Source organism: Oryzias latipes, chromosome 24 (genome assembly GCF_053564925.1).
Source record: "Oryzias latipes strain Hd-rR chromosome 24, Olatipes_Hd-rR_3.1".
Classification (NCBI taxonomy): domain Eukaryota; kingdom Metazoa; phylum Chordata; class Actinopteri; order Beloniformes; family Adrianichthyidae; genus Oryzias; species Oryzias latipes.
Genome location: NC_136260.1, coordinates 6,800,951 through 6,817,352, shown reverse-complemented (window position 1 = coordinate 6,817,352; position 16,402 = coordinate 6,800,951).

Here is a 16,402-nt window from a genome sequence, read left to right as displayed (position 1 = left end):
ATGAGAAATGAGATGCCATTCACAGATGGAGAGTATACCAAGGCATTCATGCCCAAATGTTGCCAATGAACTTTTTGACGACTATTCGGAGACAAGATCACCACGCTGCACCACGGGGCGGCCGTGGTGGAGTGGTAGGGCGGTCGACCCACGATCGTAATATTGCAGGTTCGATTCCCGCCATGCCCGCCCATGAGTCAAAGTGTCCTTGGGCAAGACACTGAACCCCACCTTGCCTCTGGTGGTAGGCAGGCTGTGTTTGGCAGCGGAGCCGCCACCAGTGTGTGAATGTGTGTGTGACTGTAAAGCGCTTTGTCCTTGTAGGAAGAAAGGCGCTATATAAGTATACGCCATTTACCATTTACCAGATCATCAAATGAATAAAAGAGATGCCTCCGTCAGCAAGAACTGATCACAATTGCAACACAAAATAGAGGCAATTGAAGGATATGAATGCAGCGCTATTCCTTTCTCTTGCGTGAGCCAATCATCCCAGTTCAGCGGATTGCAAGGCCTGCTGTCGGTGGCACATTACGTGAGGAAAGTTTCGCTGTTTTGCTAAGGAAGGGGACAACAAGAGAGGGGGATTTATTCAAGATTTTCCCTGAGTTTGCTAGGAAAAATAACAGACAGACAAATTAACTTATTTCAGTGTGTGCTGATGGTGCATGGTGGGGAAAAACAAAGGATTCGCAGCTCTTCCTCATGAAAAGAGACCAATCCTAAATTTTCAATGCAGCTTGCATCAGGAGGCGCTTTGTGCTCAGATGTGTGATGAGGAGCTTGGTGAGGTGATGTCGTTGGTCATTTGGGTGATCAACTTTGTTGTGGCCTGATCTTTGTATGAACGCCAGTTTAAATCAGTGCTAGATGAAATTGGGAATAATTGCCCTGATCTGCTCCTGCACAGGAATGTGCGCTGGTTGTCAAGACGGAAGGTACTCAGCTGTTTCGCGGCTTGCCTGAGCGAACTTTTTGGAAATGAAAAATGTCCTGAATTATCTAACACTGAGCGGTTCCTTAAGTTCTACTATCTCGTGAACATGACTGAGCATCTAAGCCAGCTTTATTTGAAAATGCAAGGCGTTAAAAATACTGTCTTGTCCCTTCAACAAGCAGTGTTTGTATTTGAAAACAAGCTGGAGCTCTTCATCACGGATATTAAAACTGGTCGTTTGCTACACTTTGAAATGCTGGGAGAGTTTAAAGATGCATGCACAGCAAGTGACCCTGTTCAACATCTTCATCTTCAGCAGCTAGCGGACTTCACGTCTAACCTGCTGCAGACATTCAAAGCATGCTTCAGAGAATTTGGTGAGCACACTCGTCTTTTTAAGTTCATCACCCATCCACACGAGTGTGCAACCGTCAGTGCTGACCTGAGGTTCATCCGTGGTGTCTCCGTCAGAGATTTTGAGCCAAGAGCTGCTGACCTGAAGGGCTCAGACATATGGGTGAAGAAGTTCGAGTCACTGAATGAAGACTTGGAAATTCTTGCATGACAGCAAGCAGAGCTAGCGAGCAAACACAAGTGGGAAGAAATGAAAAAACGTCAACCCGCTCGCCAGCTGATTGTCAAAACTTGGAACGCGCTTCCCGTCACATACCACACACTGCAGCTTACAAGCATTGCTGTTCTGACAATGTTTGGCCATATGTAGTATGTGAGCAGTCTTTCTCACATCTATAGAACAATAAGACCAACCTAAGATCACGTTTAACTGATGAAAGTCTCAACTGAGTGTCAGTGCATGAAAACCTGGTATTCTGAAAGGCATGCCTCCTTATTCCCTGGTGGATCTGCATTCTCCTGCAGCCTCCAGCTGAGAGTGAAGGAAGAAACATAAATGAAGAAAAAGAAAAGACAAAAGCAAAAAATGTAGTTTTTTTTTAATAACAAAGTGAATTTTTAGCACTTTGATAAAGGCATTCGCCTGCAGACAACATTGGACAACAATAGAACTGAGTGCCAGAAACATTTGGGTTCTGACATTGTTTGAAATATTTACAGGACAAGCTCCATGTTTGGACATGAAGCAAGAAAGATGGACTTTTTCTGTTGCGCCATCATGGCAGATTTGATCCTCTGGCAGGGGAAGCTGCTTGGAAGCTTGATAAACCTCAAGTGTTTTCCTGCGGAGATACTCTTGGCATCTTTTAATGGGAGATCGTCTGGCAGGTAACCAAAGCACAACACGCGCCATCTGGCCTCAGAGAGCCCTGACAGCGTGCAGTCTGCCACTGGGGAGAAGGTTTCTGCTCTTGAGAGCCAAACCTGCTAATACCAGTTTCAAATCAAGAGACAGATTTTGATGATAAAATTCGGACTTTTGTCGTTAGCCTTAACTCTAAAACACACAAAGTGAATTAATCAAGAAATGAAAAATATCAGTTTGAAATGTGCTGCTATCCATGATCAAAATTTGAAGGATAAGTTTTCCAGAGACATTGTTCTTGTAACCCTTGTGCTATCCTAGGCACTTTAACATTAAGAGTTGGGTCATCTAGACCCACTAGACAGTGCTCTGAACCTTTTTTCTTCAATGATTTGTGATCTTCACTGGTGTCCATGGATTACATGAAATCTTTCCACCTTTATCCACCTTTGTCATGGTAGGGAGAACACGTCAATGCAATGGTGGGGTCATCTAAGATAGCATAAGGGTTAGATAGAAAATGTCAATCTTCTCAAGCCTTTTACATCAATGCACATTTGAAAAAATAAGCAAATGGAACAACTGTTTAAAGTTTGATCTGAAATTAAATTTCTAAAATAGATGTTTACGCTCACGTTTGCATTTTTCATCTACTTCTTCACAAAAATTTGAATAAAGAAATACTCAGAAAAATCTTAATTATCTTTATATACTGAATGTCTTCTATCATCAAAAATGCGACATGTTAAAAACACCAAAGGCACAATTTTCATTGGAGTGGGTCTTTAAAGCGCAGTGATCCAGTGAACATTTGAATTACACACATGACCACTGGCCATCCATTAAGGTGTGTTGAGCTGTAGATTTCCACACTTGCTGAATGGCCATCTTTGTCCTCGTACTGGACACGCCCCTTTGGTTAATGCTTATATTGCGCATTCATGCTTGAGCAGAGAGCTTTTCTAAAACTGTTCCGGCGCTTATGCTTTAGCGTACGCTCTTTAATGAGTGTGCCAAAATGGCCTTTTGTATTTTTTTCAGTTTTTAGTAACTTGTATTGACAAGTGGGTTGAGCTGAAGTTTTAATTCATCCTATATTCTTAAACACATGCAACACTTTTTGAAATGTTTACCTTGTTTGATTTTTTTCAGTTGTCTTGTTTTACTCCCTATTATCCCATTTCTTCATTTAAAATTAAACCAGTTTTTTTCTTTAGGATCATATTCTTAATATTAAACTATCTATATAACTATAAAAGGAAATAAATACATCTTTACAAATAACTACTTATACTATATATTTGAAACCTAGTACAACTTTACAAAAGCTTTCCTATTTACAGGTTAATAGTTAATATTTCTTCTGTCTTTATCTTGCTGTTCATAAAAGCAGAATAATTTTTGGTCATTTTGACATGGTTTTTAATACATTTTATGATCGGGGGTGGTCTCCTGGATGCTCCTCTTCCAGTTTGCTTGTTTTAAGGGGGTCTCTGGAAAGGTTTTCTTCCTTCTTACCTGCCTTAAAGGAATCTCCAGATTGTTCCACTTCCATCCTGCCCAATGTAACCCTTGTGCTATCTTAGATGACCCCCCCCCCCCCCTTCCATTGACGTGTTCTCCCTACCATGACAAAGGTGGATAAAGGTGGAAAGATTTCATGTCATCCATGGACACCAGTGAAGATCACAAATCATTGAAGAAAAAAGGTTCAGAGCTCTGTCTAGTGGGGTCTAGACGACCCAACTCCCAATGTTAAAGTGCCTAGGATAGCACCAGGGTTAAGGGGTCTACAGAACGCTCCTCTCCCTGCCTGCTCCGTTTTGTGGGGGTCTCCAGGACGCTTCTCTTCCTGCCAGCCCAATTTACGGGGAAGTTACAGCTGACCGGTAGCAGAAAACTAAGAAGCAGGAAGGAATCAACCACTTTAGAAGGTCATACGTTTTAATGCCAAAAAATCACCACAAGCATGGGAAAAACTCAAATAACAAAGAATGAAAACTCATAATTCTTGAAGGAGAGCTAGAAGAAACAAAGGATGACTTCTTTTAATAGCACTTTCAATAAATTCAAATTGACACTAAACACGTTACAATACCAAATACCTACCAATATAAAATTGAAAGATGAATGATTTGAACAAAACAAGTTAAAAGTTGAAAAGTTGAAGTCCCATGGGGGAACCATTCTGTGGATCGACCCCCCCAATCTAACCCCTTAATACTGAGTGTCAAGCAGGGAAGCATTGGGTCACATTCACTCAGCCTGGATTTGAACTTATAGGGCGGACACTCTACCACAAGGCCACTGAGCTGGTGGGCATTTCAGTAGTTACACTTTTTTCTAACAATAATTTGTGAAAGTCGTAGGAAAAAAAAAGTTTTGTCTGATTTCTTGTTTATTTATATGATTAAACTATCCTCTAATTCACTAACAAATAATAAAAAAAAGATTGAAGAACTTTTTGAAAAACAAGACATTTTCTGAAGTAAAGCTTGACCTTATCTCTAAAATATAAAAATAAACAAGACATTTTATTGATGAGTTGAGGCATGGCTTTACCACATTTGCCTGAAACCCACTCATCCAGGCAGAACGGCCTCTCCTGGTCAGTTCCGAAGGAAGAGGAAACGAAGAAGAAGCTGAACATCATCAGGACGGCTTGAATTTTCCCTCAGTCGTGACTGACAGGTCAGGAGAAATGACTGGCATATTTTATCTTTACTTCCATGCTTAGAGGGGAAAGAAGAGAAGAAGGAAATGAAAATGAAGACTTGGTGAGTCATTAAACACAGCAAATGAAACGCTGATACATTCAGAATCTTTTCAGCTTGATCCCCACCATGTGGAATAGAGAGGCAAGCGTGCCGCGTGAGATAATAGCAAATTGCATACATTTTAATGGGTTTGACAGGGAGGGATCAGAGGGTATTAATCCATAGCTCTGGCCTATCCTGCTAATGTGGCTCTTTAGCGAGCCATTATAACCTCATTCAGATGCAGACAAATGGAAAATAAATGGGCTATGAATGCTTTCCTTATTAACCGTGTGTTTCCAGACATTGAATGTGTTCTTTTGATTTAAGTGTTGGTCATAGGTGGTTTAAAAGACTTCACATTTGTTGTGTTGCTTTATTGGAGCATCTCAGGGCTTATTACCACCAAATGCTGGGACAATAACTCTTTATCAAAATCACTAACGAAAAAATAGTTTTGAATTACGGTATTTAGTTTTTTTTTTAATTCTTTTACAATGGAGTATTGGGGCTATCATAAAAGAAGAAACAAATTCATGAGAAGAATGTCATGAAATTATGAAATAGAAGTCTAAATTCTATGAGAGTAAAGTTGTAAAATGATGAGAAAATGTCAAGAATTTAAGAGAAAAAAGTTGTGCATATAAGAGAAAAATATGCAACAATCGACAAGATTCAAGTTGTGTTTTTATGCTTCAAAAAGTCATACATTTACAATGAAAAAGTCATACTTTTTGCGAATAAAATGTCCTATTAGGTTTTTGAAACGAGTCAACAAAGACCATCAAACGTTACCTGTGTAACCCTTGTGCTATCTTAGATGACCCACCCTTACATTGACGTGTTCTCCCTACCATGACAAAGGTGGATAAAGGTGGAAAGATTTCATGTAATCCATGGACACCAGTGAAGATCACAAATCATTGAAGAAAAAAGGTTCAGAGCACTGTCTAGTGGGTCTAGATGACCCAACTCCCAATGTTAAAGTACCTAGGCTAGCACAAGGGTTAATGTATCTTGCAGACACTTCAGAGAATTGAAACGGACATTTTTCTGCTCAAGAATCTCATCAGGACTGGTTTTCTTTTTTAAATAAAAGTTCGATTTTGTGAAATTATGTCTTTATATAACTAGTAACTACTGATGTAGCCACAGCTGCCCTGGGGCAGACTGACAGAGATGTGGCTGCCAGTACGTGCCTATGGCCTAGGTTCTATCAACACAGAGTTACACTTGCAAACCGTCAGGGGGCCGTACCAAGGGGGGGTTCCTGGAACCCGGCAGGTCTAGGGCCTTCAAAAAGGCTAATTTACGCAGCCCTGTTAAAAAAGAAAGAACTTTTTTTTTTTTTAAATGTCCCCCAACTCAGGATACCAGCTCAACAAACAACAAGGGGACTGTTTTAAAAGTTCATCTTGCAGTTGTGGACAACAACTGTTGGTTCCAGGTGATTGATGTTTGGGCAGGATGAGTGATTGTGGGACACTGCAACTCCACCTTTGGTCAGACGCTCCACAGTAGGTCATTCAATCTTCTGTCTAAAACTAATCACCATCACCTATACTATTGTTAAACTAAAACTTTTTGGTTTTTTTGTGTGTTTTTGCAGTTTGACAGAGATAATCTACAGATTCTTTCATCAGATTGAAAAACATAGTTTCTCTTCGTGTGTGGAAATGTGCAAAAGAGTTTTTATAAAGATAGTCAGATGAATCTTTATTTACAAGCCCTAACCAACTACAGCGGCCAGAGTACAACACCCTCCCACCGCAGCAGAACACTGTTATTTAATGTACAATAATAATTTCTTGAAATACGCAATGTATTCTGTTTTTTGTAGTTTTTTAGTTCTTGTTAGTTTCGGTTGCTTAAAATAAATCATTTCTAAATTCAAGATCTAAAAAGATTTGATCTCTGCAATTTTTATTTTTAATGTATTATTTCTCTGGTTTTTATTACTACAATTGCTTGAAATAAACCAACTAATCAATGTTAGTGAGACTGGAGTTAGGGCTGGCCGTGCAATGGATTGGTAAAACCATCCAGGGTCTACGCACAGACAGTATAAATCACTGGACAATTCGTGTGTGACGTCACCCGCAGAAAATACCTTACCTCCAGCGGAATGAAGCCAATTCAGTTTAATATATATTTCTTTTGTTACTTTTGGTCCTTTTTGGACCTGAATATTCATTTTAAAAATTGCAAACTTTTTTACTTTTTTGCAGTTGTGTTGATTACTTTCACAAAGTAATTTGTTTCTGTTAAAGACATGTCACATTTAAATTCACAAATACAGTAGATGGATAAATCAAATCCATTAAACTATAGAAAACGTTTTACTCAAGACTTGAAACAGAAGAAAACTCTCCGCCTGCACTTTTTATTTTTTATATGACTCATAAAATTCAAAGAAAACCAGAAAACCAGAAAACCAAAAACCAAAAACCGACATTGCTCCATTTTCTGTTTATGTTGTAATAATATATTAAAACACTAATTACTTTTAACAGTTCATTTAACAAAGATAAGAACTTCTATCCGGCTTTAACGAGACGGAAAGATTTTTGTGCTGGATGTTGACATCTTTGCTTCCTTGATTTTTAATTAAGTCGTGATCAAGCGCCAGTGAGTCTAAACTGAAAATGATTTAAAAAAAAAGATTTAGTTAACAAATAAGGAGAAAAATCAAGGGTCAAAACCCATTGATCTGCAGCCCTTCTTTATGCGGGTAGAGACCTTTGGAGCAAAAAAAAACAAAAAAAGGAAGAAAAAGAAAAACAGAGATCCTTAGAGGCAGAGCGATTTACTTCCAAACATGCTTGAAGCAAAAGCCTCGGCTCCGGCTTTGCAGCGCAGAGGTAATCACAGGTTATTAACATTTTTATTGAAAGATGAAGCCCTGTTAGAAAGCGGCTGGTGAATTAAATTTGGTTAGTCTGCGACGCAGGGTGCAGTCCTCATTGCTGTCTAGAATTGTGTAAAAGAATACAAACTTCCCTGCAACATGGCAGTTCATTTTAACGAGTCAATAGCAGCACCCAGGGGAAATTTCCATGCACCTCTTTATGAGGCAGAATCCACTTTCTCTGATATGCAGCATTACTGGCTTTTTACAAACCTGTTGAAGCGATCGCGTTTTGTCATTCAGGTCGGTGTCATGTTAATATTTTATGATAACAGCGCAAACATGCAGATCGCAGCACAGTGATGGAATAATGCATGAGCTTCCAGGCAACTGACTTTCACACGCCATGTAGCTGTAAATGTTTCCATTATTGGAGTTTTTGCACCATTGAGGTCCACTTCACCTCAACCCATTTCTGCCAATGAAATCAATTAAATCAATTGCGCTGTCAAAATGTTGTTTAATTCATTTCGTGTCATGAACCACTTTTTCTGTTTTTTTTCTTCAAATCTTTAATTGTTTAATAGTAAATTTCTTCGGTCAATATTGCCCTTTCATCTTGATTAAAAACCCGCTCCAAAACTACAACCTTAAGTGTACATTGGGACGATTGTGTCATGGTGCCTCTGTCAGACTCCTCCCCCTCCCCTCTCTGCTTGGTTCCCTGATTCAGCCCAGCAGCGACCACTCTACTCATCTTCTCCACCTGCCTATTTAAGGAGCTCCTGGACCAGTATTCATCGCCAGTCCGTTGCCCCTGATGGTGGTTAACAATATCGTCACGTTCTTTGCCCTTGTTTTAAGCCTGTGTCTAAGATCATACTCTTACCTGTCTCCAGGAATTCATTGCCACGAGTGGTCGCCTGCGTCAGCAGCCTTTCCGGAACACAGCCTTGTCATTGCCTCCTGTCAAGCCTCGAGCCTCTGCCATTCCTTCAATCCACCACGAGCCTCTGCCGAGCCTTCAGCCCATCATGAGCGGCGGTCACAACCACCAGTGACGTCACGAGCGGACGTAAACCCTCCATCTTCGTCGTGGGTCCTCCCCGGAGTCAGCCGCTTCACTAAAGAAAACCCTCTAATCAAGTCCTGAATATTAAACCTTTCCAAACCATTACAGTATTCACCTGCGTCTTCCTCTGGGTTCCAGCGTCTGGGTCTGTTTAGTTCTGTTAGCCATGACAGATTGAAAGTCAAGTCTAAAGCAGCTGTAATGAGGATCGGCACCTCCAACCGTCTGACCAGAAAAAGGTAGCTTGTCCTCTCTGGGTAGGTGGAGATCTGCCCCAAGGATGCTTTCAACTACCATAACTCTTCAACCATTTACACAACTGATTCCTTGTTTTTCTTCAAGATAATCAAATGTAAATTAAATATGTGTCAAACAAATAAGTAAACTATAATGAATGTAGAATCCATTCACATGTACAGTAGTTTCCTAAAGTTCAACCCACTGTTGTTTTTCCATATCCAAAGAATCCAAAGGGAACATTCTTAGAACATTCTAGACACTGTATGGTCACATGACTTTACTAAACTCAAAGTGTTTCCACACATTGGACTGGAATGATCAGTTTTTGATGACATCACATGTGTGTTGTTCACTGTGACGCACTTGGTCATTTTTACGATAAATAAAAGAAACCTACCATGTCTCAATCCAAATCATCTTATAGAAGATTGATTCAGTTGACTTATTTCATTTTGAAAATACTTTATGGTATAGGTTGATTTGATTCGATTTGATTTGAAGTTCTAATCATCGGTTCTGAAGACAAGAGAGAGATGATTTTACCCCATCTTCATAATTTTAAACCTTCTCAATGTGTGAGAAACCTGGGCGTACTTTTTGACTCTGAGCTAAATTTTATCCCACACATTAAAAATGTCGTTAAGACAGGATTTTATCATCTCAAAAACATTGCCAGAGTCCGCCCGTTCCTCTCTCTTGGCAGCACAGCGGTGCTAATGCATGCTTTTATTTTCAGTCGTTTAGATTATTGTAATGCCCTGCTCTCTGGTTTACCCAAAAAGTCTCTTTCAAACTTACAACTTCTACAGAACTCAGCGGCACGAGTTCTGCCGAGGACCAGAGGGCGGGAACACATTACACCGGTTTTAAAGTCGCTGCATTGGCTCCCTGTGCGTTTCAGGATTGATTTTAAAGTTCTTTTAATGGTTTATAAATGTTTTAATGGTCTTGGGCCTTCTTATTTAAATGATATTCTTTTAAAATATGAGCCCTCGCGGACCTTGAGGTCCTCCGGTGCTGGCCTCTTAGTTGTTCCTAAGGTGAGGACCAAAACGTATGGTGAGGCTTCTTTCTGCCATCACGGTCCTCGCCTGTGGAACAGCCTGCCGGAGAACCTCAGGGCCGCAGAGACTGTAGAGGTTTTTAAGAAGAGGCTCAAGACCCACCTTTTTAATTTAGCTTTTAGTTGATTTTAAGAGCTAATTTATTCTATTAGTTTTAGTCTAGGCTATTTAAGGTATTTATTTTCATTTTATGACTCTTATTCTCAATTTTATGTTTTCTATGCATATTATGTCTTTGATTTTAGTATCTTATCATGATCTTAGCCCCAGTGTTTCTTGTGGGGATCTTTTCCTCCAGGGCTTGCCGGCTTGGTCGGTGGTTGTTGCTGCAGTTGTTGCCCTTGCTGGGGCAGCTGGAGCTTAACTTTGCAGCTTCACGGCTGTTGGGTTGGGTTGGGTTTTTACTGTAATATTGTGTGTTTTCTGTTTTTAATGTTAAAGCGCTTCGAGCTGCACAAAATGCATGAGAAGCGTTATTTTATAAATAAAGTTTGATTTTGATTTGAATAATAACTTGCCTCGGACAGATCGATCCGATTGGTTTGTAAAGGTATAGATTGATTAATCGGTTGATTGTTACACCTCTACTATAAATTAGGAAATGATTTCGGGTTGAGTTGTGTGTTTTGTGTGTTTTGAGCACACCGCTCCCCTCAAAAATGTCTGTTGTAGGGCAGTCATGGTTGTCCTGGTAAAAAGTTCTTGAAGTGCAAACAGCAGGTTCATCCCTAGTCTATGACAATTTATGGGTATCGTTAAGATTTTAACGGTACTAGTACTCTTCTTGATACTACTTATCGATCCGGTATTTTAACGATACTCTTATTGATACTTTTTGAAGACAAAAAATAGATAAACAAATATCAAATTAAGAACATAAAGTGTTTTATTTCCTCATTATGCAATAACATTGCTTTTTAAACAAAACATTTTACTTTATACATGATAATGTTACAATACAAACCTGGAATGCACGTGGATGTGCTACACCAGGGGTCGCTAACCTGAACCTCTCAAAGAGCCATTTGGATCAGTTTCCCACTGAGATGAAAGCACCGGGAGCCGCAACACTAGATGTGTTAGAAAAATGTTTTTGCTGACACATCGCGATAGTTCATTTGGCAATACTTGTATTGATTCAAAATGCTGTCAGGATATTTATTTAATTATTTAATTTAATTATTTTTATTGTTTATGAGCGAGATGTTTTCTTTGATCTTTTGTCCATTTTCCACAACCTTGACTTTTTTGTTTGTTAAACACCCAGAGTTAAGATAAGTGAGAAGATGGAAACAAATTCACCTTGATGCACACTCCTTTCTATTTATTTATTTATTATTATTTTAATCCAGTAAACCCAATAAATTATAATAACTTTTTGGATGAAAACTGTTTTCTATTAGGAAGCAGCTGCTAGTTTGTCTGGAATCATGAGCGGTGAGTTTTAGCCCCACCCCTGCCTCTCTACCTGTTCTTTGTTTTCCCCTGCGTGCAACCCCCCCCCCCCCCCCCCCACCAAGTGTGTTCTACACAGACAGTGCAACACACGGTCATCGTAGCAGCGAGGTGATAGGATAATGGGAGCGCCCTAACACAAATTTAAGTCATTTTACCCAGAAATGGGTGGTCTTAGTCAAGGAGGATAAAAGTTTTTTTTTTTTTCTCGGGTGTTCATGTGTCCCCTTGTGTCACAGACTGGTCGGCGTTAACAGCTGCAGACACGCCCCCTCCGCGTGCTCACGCTGCTCTCTCTCGCTCCACGTGATGGTGTTAAAGGCTCCACAACAATCTGAGAACAGGATAGTTATTTTACAAAACCACAGAGAGCCTCATTACAGGGAGGAAAGAGCCGCATTTTGGACCGTTTAGCTGTTTCTGCCATCGTATATCTTTGTTGCGTTCGTGTGTGCGTGCACTGTGTGCTGTCTGAACAACAGCCCTGCCGCCTGGGCTCACGAATAGCCAGACCAACCTTTCCCTCTTCAGCGAGAATAGCAAAATTAATATCTTCACTAATAACAGAAAATTGACTGACTTGGTGAGTTAAATATGGCAGATAACGTTTATATCTTGTGGGACACAAAAAAAAAGCGACTTCTCCAGTACCGATAGCAGAACCGTTGAGGTCAGATCTTAACGATACTGCGGTCTTGAAGAATGTTGCTCCGGGGCTCGTTCAATACCGGGGCTCGGTACTCCTTCCCTATCTATTACACAACGATGATGGGACTCAAGACCAAACATCTTACCTACATCAGGCTTAAGGAGATCCATGTATTTTATTGTGCAGTAACTTAGAGACCTTTAAAGGTAATATTATGTGATTCTATGTATTTGTCATTCATCTGTACATCTTCAGCAACAGAGAGCACTATTCTCATATTTACTTTTGCTACGCGTGCATTTCTCATTTGTGCAGTTACCCATCGACTCATATTTTCAGTGACCCTGTTTCAGTAGCTCGAACGTGCATGGATTGATGTGCCTAACAGTTAAAGTAGTGAAAATGATTAGTCAAGCAGTCTCTGCACATTTTTTGGGATTTTTTTCATGTGGGAGTCGGCCTGAAGGCTCAAACTTCCCAAAATTATTAGTGGCTGTCAGGTTCTTCCAGACGAAACAGACTTCTGTGCTGCAGAAAATTAGACTTAAAGTGATTCTTTTTGTAACTTTATGAGATGAGACAGGAGGAGAGACACCAAAGGTATGAGAGGGGGGTAATGAAAGGCTAAAAAGTGTGAGAGCAGAGACCGTGGATGACAGATCATGAAGAAGACGATCCAAGATCTCTCATTTTTCTTTCTCTGAGCCTTCTTTGATCCCGGTCACACTCTTTTTGTTCTCCATTCTCATCTTTCCTGCAAACCATCTCACCTACTTTACCCCTTACTTACCCTTGCACAATTTTAAAGTGTTTGCTATGCTCTGCCTGCTCGCCTGCAGTGTGCCCATTGACAAAAATGTGTACAAATATTTCCATTCTATGGTCTCACCAAGTGGTCCATGACCTTGACCTACCTGCCCTGTACAGGTCGCCTATTTTTTTACCTGCAGACAGCCCGTATCCACCCATAAGGGCAGTTGGGACTAAAGTATTGTGGAAAGTAAAGTCTTGTGAATCTGTCTAAAAGATGAATTATAAGAAAATGACATGAAAAATACACAAAAAAATAGATTTTAGATAAAAGTACGTTTGACTTCAAAAATTAATTTTATAGCATAATTTTTTCTTTTGTTTCTGCATCATAAAAAAAAGAAGAAAAAAGCGCTTAGTGAATATTTTACTACACATTCCCCTTTGAGATATTTCAACAGATTTCAATGATGGAACTGGATCTCTTGGATAAGTCCTGGAAACAGCTGATATTTATCTTTTTCTTGGTTAACAAACAGCCGGAAAAGTGGTTCAGGCAGATTTGTTGGAACGAAGTTCACAAAGACAGGAGGTGCTTTTTCAGCAGGTTAATGGTGGCTGACCTCTTGAGTATGTGTCCGTCTTTTAATTTCAGTAATTAGCAGTTTAATGTAGCCTGTGATCTGCTGCAACAGGCAATTTCCTTCAGTGTCTGGCCTGCATCACGGCGCATTCTTGATTGGGTCAGTTTGGTTTGAGAGAAAATTATAATAAGTTGATTAAGTTGGGAGGGGGTTTAAATATTTTTCTCAGTCAACTTTTGGAAGAAAAAAAAGGAAATATTTATCATTTTAAAAATGATTTGTGAAATCAGCTGAGCCTCCTTCGGCGAATGGTCCAGGTAAGTCTCTCAGGTGCAAACCTCCTGCTGGGTTGGTCATGGTTGCAGTGTGCTATGGGAAGGAACCCAGGAGCAGGAAGGACTCGAATCCAGGAGGATTGAAAGCTAAAAAGTTTTGATAAACAGAAAATCCATCCTCCACACATGTGGGACAAAACTATGTATCAACGGCAGGACTAAACAGGACACTGAGACAACGAAAACACAATGACAGAAACCTTAATACCTAAACACACGAAACCTGGTGAGTGCAAAGAAGGAGGGAGGGGAGTGCTGCTGCCCAGCATTAATCACATCAGAAAGAACCATTATTGTTTTTAGTTGTTTTTTGTGAAGTCACATAATATTGCATTTCAATAAACTGGAGGGAAAAACGGGTACATGCGCAAACTTTACGCTAATTTAGTTAAAAATCATCACCGAAAACTGTCGCAACATTTTATACAACTTTCAGAAAGACATCTGCAACTTCTGCCTCAATTACTCCAAAAAGCACACGAGATCATGGAAGGACTGTACATCATTGTGTGCCTTTTGTCAAGGAAAAAGTGTACCTTGGCTCAAAAAAGGTTGAAAAACACTACAGTGTAGTGGTTAGCACGCTCTCCTCGTGCATGTGAGGGTTTTGTCCGGAAACTTTCTTCCCACAGTCCATAAACATGTTTCATAGGTTGGTGGATTCTAAATTGTCCCCAAGGTGTACATGTGTGTTGCGAGTGTGTTGCTCTTCACACTTCAGTAATCTGAATGTAAAGGGCTACGTGTCATAAAAAAATTATATATGTGAAAATATTTGTATGACTGATAATGATAAAGGAAATTGTTTTTTTCCTTGCACTGTCAATGTTAAAGTTCTTTTTAGCTTTTAGTTTTAACTTTTTGCTGTGAATCCTTATGCATATTATTACAAGTTTAGGCTACTTATATATTCTAAACATATCTATTTTTGTCTTTTTTCATTAAGCGATGCCAATACTTATAACTACATAGATTTCCATATTAAAAGGTTATGCTCTGATTTTTCCCCATTTTGTGAAGTCTCAGATTATCTAGTTATCTAGTTCGTATCAAGTCTACCCCGCTCACTTCATCCATCTCCTCTGGGGGGGACACAGAGACGCTCCCAGGCCAGCCGAGAGGCGTAGTCTCTCCAGCGTGTCCTGGGCCTCCCCCAGTGGGACATGTCCAGGAGGCATCCCGACTAGATGCCCGAGCCACCTCAACTGGCTCCTCTGGATGCACCCAATCCATGAATACACCCCTTTATGGTGATGCCATAAAGCTTTCGTTTATCACAAGAACCCCTTTACCATAATGCAACATAATCTGCAACTGACTTCTTCCATGAATGTCTTGGTTATCCAAATCATAGAGGTCCTTTAATTTTTTAGTTAGGGCCTGAAAAGTCATCACTACTTCATTTTTAATAATCTCCCAATCGACCTTTGATCCATTTTTACGCACTTTGAATTTGTTTGGCATTAAGTCAACATTATAAACAAGTCATCCCAAAAACCGACACGGTCCTGTTAAGTTGTGCTTGTTTACTAAATTGGTTCAGATTTTAAGAGGCACATCCATCCATGGATCTAATTTTGATGATGAAGTTTTTTCAAAGTCGCCATGGGAACCGATTTAAATAGAATCCCCCCCCTCACCTCTTCGGGGTAAAATCTTCCAGGAAGTTTAAGGGCATTAGTAAGGTCCCTCTGGGTTTAATGTTGGAGTTTGACCCAAGAAGGTGTTCTTCATTAAAGCCAGATCATGTTGACAAAGGAGTTTTTACCACATTCTGGTGTCACATGTGTTAGCCGACTTTAATGGGTTTTCTCAAAAAGCAAATGTTTAGCCAGATCCCCAGACCGTTTCAATTTTTTCCATCATGACATATTTAAAGGGTCAGAATCATGAATGTGATCATGATCCAAAAAGAAACCTGCTCTCTGGCTCTGGGGGCCTCGCGGCGGTCCTGCTGGCCCTGGCCTGGGTGGCGGATTTGGTCGCCCGGGGGGCGGTTGTTCCCTGCCTGCTGCCGTGTGGCGTTGGGGGGTTCCGGCTGCCGCTGCTGCTGTGGCGGGGGTCTGGGTGTGGGGGTGGCTGGGCGCTCTTCCTCCTTCTTTTCACATTCCACCATCCATTTTAGAAGAACATAAACACTCACCTGAGCACAGGTGTTAGCTCACCTTTGCACTAATAGTTTGCATGATTGAATGAAATATTTCACACTAGTTGGTTTGAAGGCATAGGTATACGTGTGTGAACATTATCTGTTTTGTGTACATGTTGACATGTGAACATTTTTGCAGCTAGCAGGTGTGTTGATAACATTTCAGTGTGTGTTTGGACAGGCTCCGCCCTTTTTGTACTACATTTGAGCCTTGCCGTAATGATAAACAACCAGTAAACCTGTCTGCTCTATGCTGCTTCATGGTCTTACCCCCCCCCCCCACTATCACCCCCCCCCCCCTCTCTAACATCCCTCTCTCTTCTTCCCCTCTTCCCTTTTCCGTC